This window comes from Acinonyx jubatus, chromosome A1, assembly GCF_027475565.1.
Source record: "Acinonyx jubatus isolate Ajub_Pintada_27869175 chromosome A1, VMU_Ajub_asm_v1.0, whole genome shotgun sequence".
Classification (NCBI taxonomy): domain Eukaryota; kingdom Metazoa; phylum Chordata; class Mammalia; order Carnivora; family Felidae; genus Acinonyx; species Acinonyx jubatus.
This window is the reverse complement of record NC_069380.1, coordinates 167752054-167767051: the sequence shown is the minus strand read 5'-3', so window position 1 is coordinate 167767051 and position 14998 is coordinate 167752054. Positions and strand designations below refer to the sequence as shown.

The following is a 14998-nucleotide window of genomic DNA, read 5'->3' as shown; positions in this document are numbered from 1 at the left end:
AAGGTATAGGGCTAGGAAATCTTAGAATGGAAGCATCCAAAATGAGATAAACAAGATTAGGTATTCAAGGTGGAGATGCCCCCCAACCTAGTACAATAGCAGAAAGCTGCTTTCACAGTAAAGAAGGAAAAAAACAGGAAAACAGGACTTTAGATCCTAGCAGGGCTAAGTTGCCCAGAGCAGAGCTAATTAGCATAAGAAAGGTGCCTTGTTGACCCTAAGGTAGCATGCACTGTCTTTCTGGTCCCTTAGGCCAGTTTAGGTAAACAGAGGTGATGCCTCATGTTTGCTGTAAACAACCTTCCACCCACCAGGACTTTGTTTTGTATTGACCCAAACCCCTAACACCACTTATCTTCAAAACCCCCTTTCCCTCATGCCCATGAGTTAATGTTCACAGTTTCATTGACTCTTTGTGCACGTCCATCACACTTGTAAGCCTTCTGATCCTAATAAAAATGGATCAAGGACCTGTTCTCAGGGCTCCTGTCTCCTTTCGGACATTAGCCTCTCTCGCATTTCAATCCTGTGTCCACTCTCTTGCTGGACAAGAGAGAACTCTAGACCTAGAGTCTATGACAATAGAACTCTATACTTAAAGTGGCTCATTTTGTTGGATATAAATTATTCTTCAATAAAGTTGACTTTAACAAGTAAAATTAATTAGTCATTATTTCAAAGCTATGGCTGCTGTTAGTCATTTTTTGCTCTTCATGCTTATAGACTACTTCATGCCAGTTACTAATTACTCTGATTACTAATTGAAAATCAATTATGGTTACCATAAGAATGTAGGAAAGTACTGCATAGTGGGTACAAGGAAGAGTTTGTCTGGAACTCAGTGATTCACTGGGTGCCTACTGGTGCTTCCATGTAAATTGGCAATTGCAGACAAAGAAGGTATAAGAATAACTCCCTATATACTCCCTTCCACTCCACATACTTCAAATACATAAAATTCTGGGTAACTATATTTTAATTAAAAAAAAAAAATCTCCAGGAACCAGAATTTTGTTCATGAAGTTTGAGTTAAGACTTGGGAAAGGAGACAAGAAAAGCCTAGGACAGAGAAGAGATTGGATAAGATATTCCTTAATTAAAGGCTGGGGTTTTATGGGGCACCTGGGTGGCTTAGTCAGTTAAGTGTCTGACTCTTGATTTCAGCTCAGGTCATGATCTCAGGGTTGTGAGATTGCACCCTGCATCAGGCTCTGCACTGGGCATAGAGTCTGCTAAAGATTTTCTTTTCTCTTTCAACTCTTGCTTCAGAGATCAAAGACCTACAAACTAGTCAGGATGAATTTAAAAATGCTATAAATGAGATGCAAAATAAACTGGATCCAGTGACAACAAGTATGGAAGAAGCAGAGGAGAGAATAGGTGAGAAAGAAGATAAAATTATGAAAATAATGAAGCTGAAAAAAAGAGGGAAAGGAAATTACTAGATCACAAGAGGAGAATTAGAGAACTAAGTGATTCCATGAAACAAAACAATATCTGTATCATAGGAATCCCAGAAGAAGAAGAGCTAGAAAAGGAGGCAGAAGTATTATTTGAACAAATTATAGCTGAGAACTTCCCTAATCTGGGGAAGGAAACAGGCATCGACATCCAAGGCACAAAGAACTCTCTTCAAAATCAATAAACGCAGGTCAACACCATGACATATCATAGTGAAACTTACAAAATACAAAGATAAAGAGAGAATTCTGAAAGCAGCTAGGAAAAGGTCCTTAACCTACAAGGGTAGACACATAAGGTTAGGAACAGACCTTTCCACTAAAACTTGGCAGGCCAGAAGGGAGCAGCAGGAAATATTCAATATGCTGAATAGGAGAAATATGTATCCAAGAATGCTTTATTCTTCAAAGTTTTCATTCAAAATAGAAAAAGAGATAAAGACTTTCCCAGAAAAACAAAAACTAAAGGAGTTTGTGACCTTTAAACCAGCCCCACAAGAAATTTTAAGGGGGACTGACCGGAGAGAAAAAAAAAAAAGAGGACCAAAACAGACTGTAAGGGACCAGAGAACATCACCAGAAACACCAACTCTACAGTTAACACAATGGTTCTAAATTCATATCCTTCCATAATCACTCAATGTAAATGGACTAAATATTCCAATCAAAAGACATAGGGTATCAGAATGGATAAAAAAAACAAGACCTATCTATATGCTGCCTACAAGAAACTCATTTTAGACCTAAAGACACCTGCAGATTGAAAGTGAGAGGATAGGGAACCATCTCTGATGCTAATGGAGGTCAAAAGAATGCCAGAGTAGCCATACTTGTATCAGACAAACTATATTTTAAAACAAAGACTGTAACAAGAGATGAAGAAGGGCATTATATCATAATTAAGAGATCTATCCATCAAGAAGATCTAACAATTATAAACATTTATGCCCCCAACTTGAAGGAACCCAAATATATAAAACAATCACAAACATAAGCAAACTCACTGATAATAATACTGTAATAGTAGGAGACTTTAATGCCCCTCTTACAACAATGGACAGATCACATAAGTGGAAAATCAATAAGGAAAAATGGCTTTGAATGACACACTGGACCAGATGGATTTAACAGATACATTCAGAATATTTCATCCTAAAGCAGCAGAATACACATTCTTCTCATGTGCACATGTTACATTCTCCAGAATAAATCACAGACTGGGTCACAAATCAGCCCTAATACGTACAAAAAGATAAAAATTATATCATGTATATTTTTAGATAAAAACTCTATGAAACCTGAAATCAACAAGAAGAAATTTGGGAAGCCTTCAAGACATGGAGGTTAAACAACATCTGACTAAAGAATGAATGGTTTAACCAGGAAATTAAGAAGCCAATGAAAATGAAACCATGACAGTCCAAACCCATTGGGATACAGCTAAGACAGTGCTAAGAGGAAAGTACATTCCAATTCAGGCCTATCTCAAGAAGCAAGGAAGATCCCAAATACATAACATAACTTTGTACCTAAAGGAGCTAGCAACAGAGCAACAAAGAAAGCCTGAAGCCAGCAGAAGGAGGGAAATAATAAAGATTAGAGCAGAAATAATTGATATAGAAACAAATAAAAAAAAAAAACAGTAGAACAGATCAATGAAACTAAAAGCTGGTTTGTGAAAGAATAAACAAAACTGATAAACCCCTGGTCAGAATTACCAAAGAAAGAAAAGACCCAAATAGATAAATCACAAATGAAAGACAAGAGATCACAACTGATACCAGATACAAACAATTCCTGGAGAATAAATGAAAAATTATATGTCAACAAACTGGACAATATGGAAGAAATGGACAAATTCCTAGACAACCACAAACTATCAAAACTCAAACAAGAAGAAATAGAAACTTTGAACAGTCCCATAACCAGCAAAGAAATTGAGTTATCAAAAATCTCCCAACAAATAAGAGTCCTGGGCCAGATGGATTACCAGGGAAATTCAATGAGACATTTAAAGAAGAATTAATGCCTATTCTCTTCAAACTGTTCCAAAAAACAGAAATGGAAGGAAAGCTTCCAAACTCATTTTATGAAGCCAGCATTACCTTGCTTCCCAAACCAGACAAAGACACCACTAAAAAGGAGAATTATAGGCCCATATCCCTGATGAAACTGGATGTAAAACTTCTCAAGAAGATACTAGCAAATTGAATTCAAGAGTATATTAAAGAATTATTCACCATGATCAAGTGGGATTCATTCCTGGGTTGCAGGGTTGGTTCAGTATTTGCAAATCAATCAATGTGATACACCACATTAATAAAAGAAAGGATAAGAACCATATGATCCTTTCAAAAGATGCAGAAAAAAAGCATTTGACAAAATACAGCATACTTTCTTGATAAAAACCATCAAGGAAGGAGGGATAGAAGGAACACAACTCAACATCATAAAACCCATATAATAAAGGCCCACAGTTAATATCATCCTCAGTGGGGAAAACTGACAGCTTTCCCCCTAAGATCAGAAACACGACAGGGATGTCCATTCTTACCACTATTGTTCACCATAGAACTGGGAGCCCTAGCCTCAGCAATCAGACAGCAAAAAGAAATAAAAGGCATATGAATTGGCAAAGAAGTCAAAATCACTCTTTGAGATGACATGGTACTCTACATGGAAAACCTAAAAGACTCCACAAAAAAACTGCTAGAACTGATCCATGAATTCAGCAATGTCGCAGGATATAAAATCAATACAGGAATGTGTGGCATTTCTATACACCAATAATGAAGCAGCAGAAAGATAAATCAAGGAATCAATTCCATTAACAACTGCAGCCAAAACCATAAGATATCTAGGAAAAAACCTAACCAAAGCGGTAAAAGAACTTTATGCTGAAAACTATAGAAAGCTTATTAAAGAAACTGAAGAAGACACAAAGAAATGGAAAAATATTCTATGCTCATGGATTAGAAGAACAAATATTGTTAAAATGCTGATACCATCCAAAGCAATCTACACATTCAATGCAATTCCTATCAAAATAACACCAGCATTCTTCACAAAGCTTGAACAAACAATCCTAAAATTTGTTTGGAACCTGAAAAGACCCCAAATAACCAAAGGAATGCTGAAAAAGAAAACCAAACTTTGAGGCAACACCATTCCAGACTTTAAGCTGTACGACAAAGCTGTAATCATCAAGACGGTAGAGGAATGGCACAAAAAACAGGCACATAAATCAATGGAACAGAACAGAGAACCCAGGAATGGACCCACAAATGTATGGCCAACTAAGCTTTGACGAAGGAGCAAAGAGTATCCAATGGAAAAAAGACATCCTCTTCAGCAAATGGTGCTGGAAAAACTGGACAGCAACATGCCAAAGAATGGAATTGGACCACTTCCTTACCACATACACAAATATAAATTCAAAATGGATGAAAGACCTAAATGTGAAACAACAAATCATCAAAATCCTAAGGGAGAACACAGGCAGAAACCTCTTTGACCTCAGCCGCAGCAACTTTGTACTTGATATGTCTCCAGAGGCAAAGGAAATAAAAACAAAATTGAACTATTGGGACTTCATCAAGATAAAAAGCTTCTGCACAGCAAAGTAAATAATCAAAAAACTAAAAGGCAACTGACAGAATGGGAGAAGATATTTCCAACTGACATACCAGATAAAGTGTTAGTATCCAAAATCTATAAAGAACCTATCAAACTCAAAACACAAAAAACAATAATCCTGTGAAGAAATAGAAGACATGAATAGACACTTTTCCAAAGAAGACATCCAGATGGCTAACAGACACATGAAAAGGTGCTCAGCATCACTCATCACTAGGAAAATACAAATCAAAACCACAATGAGATACCACCGCACACCTGTCAGAATGACTAAAATGAACAACTCAGGGAACAACAGATACTGGTGAGGATGCAGAGAAAGAGGAACACTTTTGTACTGTTGGTGGGAATGCAAACTAATGCAGCCACTCTGGAAAACAGTATAGAGTTGCCGCAAAAAGTTAAAAAGAAAACTACCCTATTACCCAGCAATTGTACTACTAGGTATTTATCCAAAGGATATGACAATGCTGATTTAAAGGGGTACATACACCCTGGTATTTACATATCAACAATAGAAAAATTATGGAAAGAGCTCAAATGTCCATCGAATGATGAGTGGATAAAGAAGATGTGGTATATATATATACAATGGAATATTACTTGGTGATCAAAAAGAATGAAATACTGCCATTTGCAACAATGTGGATGGAACTAAAGTGTATTATGCTAAGCAAAGTAAGTCAAAGAAAGACAAATATATGATGTCACTCATATGTGGAATTAAAAAAACCACAACAGATGAACATAGGGAAAGGCAAGCAAAAATAAGATAAAAACAGAAAGGGAGGCAAACCATAAGAGACTCTTAAATACAGAGAACAAGCTGGGGGTTGCTAGAGGGGAGGTAGGTGGGGGATGGGCCAAATGGGTGATGGGCATTAAGGAGGGCAGTTGTTGGGATGAGCACGGCGTATTATATGTACTGGTTCTACTCCTGGAAACAATACTACACTGCACGTTAACTAACTGTAATTTAAATAAATTACTTTTTAAAAAATCAAGGGGAAAAAAAGATTCTCTTTCTTTCTGTATCTTCTTCTGACCCCCTCCCCCCTTCCCTCTCCTTCTGCCTTCTCTCTCTCTCTCTCTCTCTCTCTCTCTCTCTCTCTCTCTCTTTCAGAGCAGCGGTGGGGAGGGGGGGAGATTGTAGGGTTTTAGTATCTATCCAGAGCCTAGGGTGTTAGTATCTACTATACCTACCTTGGTATAGTAGAAAACCAGATCTGGCCCTCTTACATAAAGCTGAAAGCAGAGTAACACTGTCCTGTCCCTGAACCAGGTCCCATACTGTATCTTTCTGTCACTCAGGTACAGTAGCAATTATGAAATTATTCTTTATAAATTCTGGTACTTTTGAATTTCTGAAAAAAATATTGGGGGTGGAGAGTGAGTCTAAATTTTAGTGGTGGGGGGAACTGATAAATTTAATTTGAAATGTAATGATTTGACGAGTGTTTGGAACATCTGAATGTCCCAAATGTCCAACAAGCTTACCTGGAGAAAACTGAAGAAAGACATAACCTCACATACAAACTAGAAGGCAATAAGGGAAGAGCTGGAGTTCAAGGGAACCACTAGAAGAGAGTATGTGAAAGAAAAAGGACAGTGGGCAAAATTCAGAACCTGGGGTTCACCAACACTTCAACAATGAGGAAGAGCATAAATGGTCACAGACAGGGAGGCCAACTGGGAGATGGTGTCACCAACACCAAGCACAGAGAAGCCAAGTATCCACAAGAGAAGCCTGTAAGCTGCAAATTGGAACATGTTCACCGCCACTGACAATTAGATAATAAAAGTCTCTAAGACCAGTTTCCAAAATGTGGGAGATTGAAAGCAAATCACAGTAAATTGATGAATGAACAGCAAATGAAGGAATGGAATACAGTTAATATTATAGAAAAAGAAGAGTAAGGATAGAGTAAAAGACATTCACATGAGACAAGAGTTGAGAGTCTACGTCAGATAGAAGACACAGTGTCAATCAGGGCAGTTTGAAAATGGAAGACACTTGAATTTCTTAAAAAGTGAGGAAAAAGAGCCAGCATAGAAGATAAATTACTGATGTAGGAGAGAGAAATGTTGGTAAATGGAACCATACCTGTCTGGATGAGGAAGGAGATTGGAATTAAGGGAACAGATGAAGAAGTAAGCTGGGATACAAGGAGAGGACCCCTGTTTCTAAGAATTGGGGGAGGCAAATCTGACAGATGGATACAAAGTACAGATAAGCCTCCTGTTAGAGAAACAAAGAGTTATCTGAAAGAGAGCATATACAGAGTCCTTGAAGTAATCAACATGATTTAAAAAATATCAATACCAACAGATTGCTTTGCATGATGAAAATCTATTTTTTTGAGATGAAGGTCATATTATCTCAGCCATGCTAAATCCAGCACATTTTGAGACTGTATGTATATAAAAACATACTCACCAAATAAGTCACATGGGTAAAATTAACTGTCACTAAGAATACTGCATAGAAATGTAAAACACAATTTTCTTAGTATATTTTTCCCAAAGATACCTACTTTGATAGAAAATAGAGTGGGATCATGGGCACTCATGTAGCCCATAGCTTACAAAATTGCTCTTACAAAATAATATCATTTCTCTGGTTAAATATTATGTTAGATAAGGAGGTGTATCATCTCTACCATTGTAGAAACACCAGAGTTGCACGTCAGGGGATGTATACATGTGTGGCAGGAGGACAGGGGTCAGAAGGAAGCCTTATCCTTCTTCACATCTGTTTTTTCTTATTGTACAGATCCCAGCAAAGAGATGCCAGCTACAACCAGCCATTGCCTCAGAAATGATTTCTCCTTTAACTTGAAACTGAACTAACTAACTGAACTCTTTCCTTCCTGAGCTTCCTTTTCCTTTAGGTCATACACCTAGTCAACATCCCATGCTTTAGACTTTACCTCTAATCCCTACTATAAACTGCCCACATACAGTCAGGTATCTTTGTCTATTAATGCAAAAGACATACACATTAAACTATATGCAATAAAGGGCAATGAAAAACAGGTTACAGCGGTTGCTTCTTCGTACCAGCAAATAGCATGTGTAGTTAGTAAAAACACAAGTTTCCCCTCCCTCCATCTACCTAGCATGTGGCTGTTTGACATACAGTACCTGTAAATCTGGTAGTTTATTGACCTGATTACAATTCTGAGCCCATCAATTACAGTGTTATTTCCTTCACTCAGATGGATTGTGTAAGATGGGGGAAAAAATGTTAGTAGCTAATGTAAAACAAATGTGTTGGCAGGTTAAATATCTGGTTCTTCTGGGAAACTCCCTCCCCTGTTATTATGGTGGTCTATATAACAACAAACCAATTAAGCTGGGGACTTGGGGAGGTTCTCCTAACTTAATAAGAAGGATACATTGCTCTTCAGGTCACATACTTAGCCCCAGCCTGTATGCCTGGGGTTTTCTGGAGCACAATTTCATACCACTTTCCATACCTCCACATACCCAAAGCGAGAGTTAATTCATACTGGACACAGCAACATCTCCCTATAAGTCACTATTTTGAAGAAATCAAGTATGAAGCAATTCTCCTGTCCAAGAGTGAACGCCTTATTGCCCTGCCTCCCTTGGAGTTCTGAGAGTCTGAGATATGTACCTTGACCAAACAGGATTACGTGAACAGACATTTTCCAGAAATAATGACTTACGAGGGCCTGCCTCATTTCCCTTTGCCTGGTGATACCCTCACAAAGGCCATTTAGAAAGGACCCAGCAGCTTGCAAGATACAGAATTTGAGTTCTACTAAAGTGTCCAAAGATGAGTGAATGTCATTTTTTCCCTCCTCTGGAGCATTTCTAATCACAATTCTGTTACTGCAGCCTAGATGTTGGCTGAGATAAGCTTATTTGGAACTCTAAAAATAGCATCTTCTGAGCAACTTCTCTGTCTTCTGAGGTTCCCAAAGGAAAGCTCTCCAATGATTTGCAGCTCATTACAACCAGAATCTTTACAAATAGGGATATGCTTTTTTGTCTTTGTTTTCTTTTTTTAAATCCGGGAAGATGTCAGATTGACAGTGCTTATGCTGGGGTCTTTGATTTGGGGTTACACTCCTGGTAACAGGGAGTCCACAGTGGCAGTGAGTCAGCGAGCCTCTGCCTTCCACAAGGTATTGAAAAGCAGGTTTCCCAATCTGAGCAAGAAGAGGAATGTCCACATTCATTATCTGGCCACTCTCTATGGGCCAGACTTGCCAACTGGGATAATTGGGGCAGAACCAACTTCTCCACCTCCTGGGCAGAGATGACTCCACAGGCTTTGCCAAAAACTAGAAAAAAGTCACCAGCTCTATACTGCTTCCTACACATCACCACGTATAAAACTGAGCCATTTTATTATACTATTTCTAGGCCAATTATTTACAGGTTATTTATTTTAGAAATAAAATATGGGGGCATCCAAACAGAGAGGACCTCGTTTCCCTCCCTGTCCTATCAAATTAAAACTGAGCTTCACCATTCCTGAAATAGACGAGTGTCATATTTACATCCATTGTTCACTGATCAATCTTTCCACTACTCACAGGAACTAGAAAGCCATTAATTGTGTAGTATGTTCCAAACAGGAATGGCCCAAAATAGAATTTTCAAGAGAAAGAAGGAATGTTCTATGAGAGTTTCTGTTCAGGTGGCTCATTATTTTTCAGGAATGGTTTTAAAAATAGCCCTGTTACTAATAGCATTAAGACTAGAGCAGATATCAGCTTTTACCAGAAGAAAACAGTACTCTTGAGACATTCATTTTACTCTTGAGAAAATTAAGAAATCTCCTCACTTCAAGCAAGTCCAAAAAAGTGATGTTCTTCTACTGATAGAAATGCACCCTCTCAGAGCATGAGAAGGTTTCCAAACAAAATTCTTGTCTCAGATTATTAAGACTAACATTTATACATTGCTAGATATGCTGAGGTCTGTCTTCAGGCATCTGAGATAGGGTCAGTCTCCTCATTCCACTAGTAAAAACAAAAACAAAGCAAACAAAAACAAAGCTTCCCTCACCCACTGGACTGGTGATTAAAATTTCCTACACAGGATATCAACATTTCACTTCCCAATTAAAAGGATAGCTTAATCCAATGCCTTTGCAAGGTAGACATCAAGACTTTCCCTGACAATTGGTTTTAATAAGCCAGAGGGCCAGCTGGGACAAAGGTAATTGTTTTGGAAGTACAGATGCCGTAATGTGGGAAAAATGAGAAATAAACAGGAAGTTAAAGAACATTTAAGACATCACAAAGTAATCCAGGACCAGCTTTACCTCTGAGATTGGCTTGTTTGTGGAGTGCTTACAGCCTAGGTATTTCAGTCAGATGCAGTTTGGTCCAAATCCCATCTTTGTTGTACTGATCTATGAAACTTAGGGCAAGTCATTTAACATGTCTAGGTCTCCTTTCTTCTATAGAAGGCCTAACTGCTACCTGGCCTTTAATGGAGATTTCAGTAAATGATACCACTATAGATGCATGACTGTGTCAGAGCCCCATAGCAGGGACCCAGAGGGACACTCAGGTGAGAGACACTGACAGAGAAAGAACAATGATGTCAACTACTCATTAGAAAATAACATAGAAGACAAAAGAATTATACGTACAAACTAGATTTTTCCTAAAATTCCTTAAAAACTTTCTGAACATTTATTAAACTGTGAAATTGGTTAAAAAGTTTTATTCTCAGGCTCCTGGGTAGCTTAGTCAATTAAACATATGACTCTTAACCTTTGCTCAGGTCATGATCTCATGATTTGTGATTGAGCCCTGCATTGTGCTCCATGGGATTCTCTCTCTCCCTCTCTCTCTGCCCGCCCCCACTTGTTCACATGTGGACACATGCTCTCCATCTCAAAATAAATAAACATTAAAAAGATTTTTTTAATGTTCTATTTTCTCAGACAGTTATTGACAAGGATGATATTCAGTGCTAGGCAGCCCCTATTGCAAAGTTAAGCAATAGGTTGTTTTGCTCCTGGAGAGTATGATCAAGATGGTCTTCATGATCCCCCTAGCTTGACTATACTTTAAATAGGCTTATTTCTGAGTCTAGGCCCCTGACCTCCATTTTCTTAGAGAGCATATTTTAGAAAACTTGCCATTGTAAATTCTTTCTCTGTCCCTTTGAAATATATCTAAATCTCCCAGCCTTTGCCAGTGTTACAGTTTAGGAAATGTTTTTCTCAAGGACTTAGGAATCATTTTTGAAATGTAAACATTGGAGAAGATAGCACCCATATCTCCCAGTCTCTGTAGAGAATAGGAGTCTAACTTCCATGGTGCCAGTTAACAAACACCAGTGGCATAATCCCAGAAAACAAGCATTTGCAAATTCGGGAATAGCTAAATGTGCTCAACACATCCATTGACCAACCTCCTCTCCTAACATCCTCCAGTACTTTTCCACTAGCTCACTCTCAGAGTTAAAAACCCTCCGCCTTTTGTTTCCATGAAGCTAAGTATCCAGACTTGTTCTGGGCTCTCTGCCCTATTGCTGGCAATAGTATGGAAATAAAATCAACTTCTGTCTGCTCATCTTGTCCAGTGCCTTTTTTTCTTCTTTAACAAGCTCCACTCCCATTTTAGAGCCTCCCTCTTGGCGATGAGTGCCTCTGTCAACATGTAGTTTAGTGTGGTTTCCAAAACCTCGAAGACGGAATGACTTGCAGGAGGATGGAGCTTGCAACAAGCGCCAGAGGCAGGGAAGCCCATGTACAGGTGGAGCTCCTTAAGGTCTGCTATAGGTTGTTTATGCCCAAATGACTTCCTCTTGGGATTTCACCTACTCCTAACCTCTCAGGGATAAACTGGTGTAGCAACGTGTAGCAATTAGAGTCTCACACTACACACTGCCTCTTGCCATGTGACTTTGCCACCTTTTCTATCAAGAAATGCAGTCTTTTCCTTCAACTCTACAATCTGAGCTTGGTCTCAAGACTTACTTTAGTTTATGGGACATGAGTCAACTTGCCAGAAGCAGAAATTTCAAGAGTATACACTGGGGCCTATCCTTCCTTGCTTGCTTCTGGGACTCTTCTGGAGATATCCAAATAATGAGAAGCTACATGGAGAGATCCTAGCCTGCACAGCTTTCTCCGCTGGGTTTCCAAACATGAGAATGCACCATGCTAGCCCCAGCTGATCCATCATAACCCAGAACATTTAGATAGCCTCCAGAATCATGATAAATAATTTTTTTTATTTTAAGCATCTGAGTTACCTTTTTATTTTAAACACAGCAGAAGCTGATACCATCAGGATGTTACATTTACTGAGAAAGCATGAATGAATTCCCAACCCAGAGAAATGAGAAACTAGCTAGAGAAGGAGGAGTATCCGAGTAAACATTCTTTTCATCATCATGAATCTCAAACCAGAAATGTCAGTAAGAATTTAAAAGAAGTTTTTAAGGTAATTCAGAATCTCATAGAAAATCAATCTCTCTGTAGGACTAAAAATATCTCAGCTTTGAACACTTTTTTTTTTTTCATTCTTATTAGACTTGAAAGCATGCCCATTGATCTAGCTAGAGCAATTTGCTAATAATTAGGCTGGCAAGGCAGGCTTAGGTTTGTTACCAAACGGGTGGGTGAGAGGCCCCTTCAGTTCATAGAAGCCTCTGCCCTAACAAGACAGAAAAGATGCAGAAGTAGCAACTGAAAATGCCTGTGTTCCCCCAAATTCAGGGGAGATTAAACTCCATCACAGAAAAATAGCTTCCAAGTAAAAAGCTGCCTCATTCTGCACTAATTCTTCCTGCAAAGAAGAAACAGTCTTTAAGTCAGTTTCCCCTCCCAAGAGACCCCACGATAAATACTCACATTCCTGTCATATGGCACTTACTTCTTTCTCTTCTTCTTCTTCTTCCTTTTTTTCCTGGCCTTCCATGAGTATAAACAATAGGCATTTGTCCACCTCTCCTATTAGACTTGAAGTCCCTTGAGGGCAGGGTCTGTTTATGTTTCTAGCTCCTACAGAACAAGACACAGAGAAGATACTCAATGAATATTTTTTACATAAATGAACGGAAGAGGGTAGGTTCTATGTAGTACAGGGACTGTATAATACAGGGACTATCCTGATGACTACAGGGAGCTTGGCAAAAAAAAAATGCCCCCCTTCTTTGCATAAAATAAAGTTTATGATACAAAAAGCTACATAAGTCATGAAAATGTGTCATTTTTTTTCACCAGGGTGCCTGAAATTCCACCAGAAATCATGACACTTGATACATCTATAATAGGTTTTTATTTCAGTGAATTCCAGAAATTATTTGTTATTCGCATCTCTTCTTTTCCTCTGGAAAAGGAAGTCTGAAAAGGACTTCCTTTTCAGAAGTCCTGAGCAGGGGACAGACCTTGTGAAGTGCCAAGACAAAATTGTCTTCCTGAGGATAACACAGGCCAAACAAGGTCAATATGTCCATCTTGACATATATGTTTTTTGGAAGCTCAAACTAATTAAAAAACAGTATTGCTTTGCTTTCAAGGGGTTATTATGGTGACATTATTTTTACTGTTTCAGTTGCTCATACCCCCCAAAAAGAAAAAAAAAACCTATCCCTTCCCTTATAAAATATTTATTCTTTTATATTTTAAAAGAAAGAACCAAATCAATTCTGTTTTGAAAGGCACATTAAAAATGTAAGCACAAAGTACAGGGCACATTTCACAGAAGATTGGAACTGCTAAGAGTTTTTTTTTTCCATCTACCAGAAGAAATCAAATGAAGCCGGTTTGCCTCTGGGGTTTTAAACATCATTACAATTCATCTTAATAATGAAGTTAAAATTAACTGAAAGAAGACAAAATGGAAAAAAAAAACCCTCACGTCACTAACAGGAGTTTATTCATGTGAAAATGGATAGAAGTAATATCCTTTGGGCACAGTTAAGGAAAAACATCAAAATAACTAGTACACAGGTAACCCATGATGGAAAGCAGCACCCCACAAGAGACCATTTGTGTTTAAAGAAGCATGAACTAACGCATAACACACACTTCATATGTTTGGACCCATGTTTGGACCCATGTAGAAACACAATAAAAAATGAATGTAGGCACCCAGAGATCTTTAAAATTATATTCAAAAATGTTATAAAAAAAGACAATCTATTTGCCATAGAATTCTGTTTCTGAATCATACACAATCAGTGCAGGAACTCAGCTCTGGTTCACATAAACTCCCCACATTATCTCTGTGGAACCTTTCTGTTGAGAAATGAAAAGACTAACGGAAAGGTCAAAAGGGGCAGCTCTACTCCACAGGGCCCTCAAAATGTCTCCATGAGCACGCTTGCTTTGACTCATCCTTCCCCCCTGAGAGACAGAACAAAACAGGCATCATGCCACTGGGAAATGGACAGGAGGATTTTTTTTAACCAATTAAATCTTTTTTCAGAAAACTAAAGCTGTCATATTGGAAATATAATGATGGCAACAATAATGAGTTCCAGAGCCAACTAACATGCTAGAAGACTCATTGTGTGTGCTTGGCTGTCAAGGGGGAACACTGCTTACTCATTCACAGTCTTCCGTGGCAAAGTTTAGAATTCCCTCATTTTTCTTCAAACCAGTAAATTACTTTGGTTTGGACTGGGGGGAAAAAAACCTGTAGGCTTCCAGAGGAGGTATGCAAATCTCCACATTATAGGACTGAAACCGTTGACTTTTTGTGGAGTTTTTTTGTCGTTGTTGTTTTGTTTTGTTTTGTGTGCTGTGTGCTTGTTTTGTTGTTGTTGTTTCATTTGTTTGTTTGTTTGTATGTTTCTGAGAGTGTGAGAGATTATCAATTTATTAGCTTAAATTTTCTTCAGTGTTTTGGAGAAACCAAACATAAAGAGCAATGTGAATTAGGACACAGAGAAAGCTC

The 14998-nt window shown here is 38.3% G+C and overlaps 1 long non-coding RNA gene across 2 annotated transcripts in view; it reads right to left on the bottom strand.

Annotated features, from left to right (window-relative positions):
• The window catches only part of LOC128316324 (uncharacterized), a 156751-nt gene extending 143288 nt beyond the window's left edge, over window positions 1-13463 (bottom strand). The window contains exon 1 of one of the 2 annotated variants that reach the window (XR_008300021.1): window positions 12971-13463. This is a non-coding gene — a long non-coding RNA (uncharacterized LOC128316324). The remainder of the gene's footprint in view (window positions 1-12970) is intronic. The other variant, XR_008300022.1, reaches the window with a different exon arrangement.
• Window positions 13464-14998: the final 1535 nt, after the last annotated feature.